Raw genomic sequence first — 1,088 nt, 5'->3', positions numbered from 1 at the left:
GTGCCCCTGGATGCTGGGGTGTGGGGGTGCAGGGAGACATGAGTGGGGGCCTGGTGGAGTGTGCCCCTGGATTCCGGGGGGTGCGGGTGCTGTGAGACATGTGTGGGGGCATGGTGGAGGGTGCCCCGCACTGCTGGAGGGTGGGGGTGCTGGGAGACATGTGTAGGGGCATGGTGGAGGGTGCTCTGCACTGCTGGGGGGTGGCGGTGCTGGGAGACATGACTTGGACATGAGTGGGGGCCTGGTGGAGGGTGCCCCTGACTGCTGGGGGTGGGAGACATGGGTGGGGGCCTGGTGGGGGGTGCCCCTGGATGCTGGGGGGTGGGGGTTCAGGGGGACATGTGTGGGGGCATGGTGGAGGGTGCCCTGCACTACTGGGGGGTGGGGGTGCTGGGAGACATGTGTGGGGGCATGGTGGAGGGTGCTCTGCACTGCTGGGGGGTGGCGGTGCTGGGAGACATGCTTGGGGGCCTGGTGGAGGGTGCCCCTGGATGCTGGGGGGTGGAGGTGCTGGGAGACATGTGTGGGGGCATGGTGGAGGGTGCCCTGCACTGCTGGGGGTGGGGCTGCAGGGAGACATGTGTGGGGGGCCTGGTTGAGGGTGCCCCTGAATGCTGGGGGGTGGGGATGCAGGGGGACATGAGTTGGACATGAGTGGGGGCCTGCTGGCAGGTGCCCCACAGTGCTGGGGGTGCTGGGAGACATGTGTTGTCGATCAGTAGTGAAAGGTGACATGTGGCTTGGCAGGAGGGCATGCCCATGGTGGATGGGCTGCCTGCGGGACATGAGCAGGGGTGCAGGGTAGTCCCCTCTGGTGTGTGTTAGGCGGAAACCTGTGCAGTTCCCTCTGGGACCACTGCAAAAGATTTAGGACTACGGGTGTTTGGCAGTAAACCCACTTGGTAGCAGTCTGTACCACACAGATTCACTTGGTAGCTGTGGCTGAGCAGTCAGACGTCTCTCAAGAAAAGTTAGGCAGTATGCGGAGTATACAAAATAGGGCAAGTTACACAGTAGAACAAGCAAACACGGAACAGAGCTTCGGTGTAAAGATATATAGTTATTTATTTATAAAAAACACATCTATG

Source organism: Ambystoma mexicanum, chromosome 4p, assembly GCF_040938575.1.
Source record: "Ambystoma mexicanum isolate Mex_15411 chromosome 4p, UKY_AmexF1_1, whole genome shotgun sequence".
NCBI classification, from domain to species: domain Eukaryota; kingdom Metazoa; phylum Chordata; class Amphibia; order Caudata; family Ambystomatidae; genus Ambystoma; species Ambystoma mexicanum.
Note: the sequence above shows the minus strand (reverse complement) of the source record.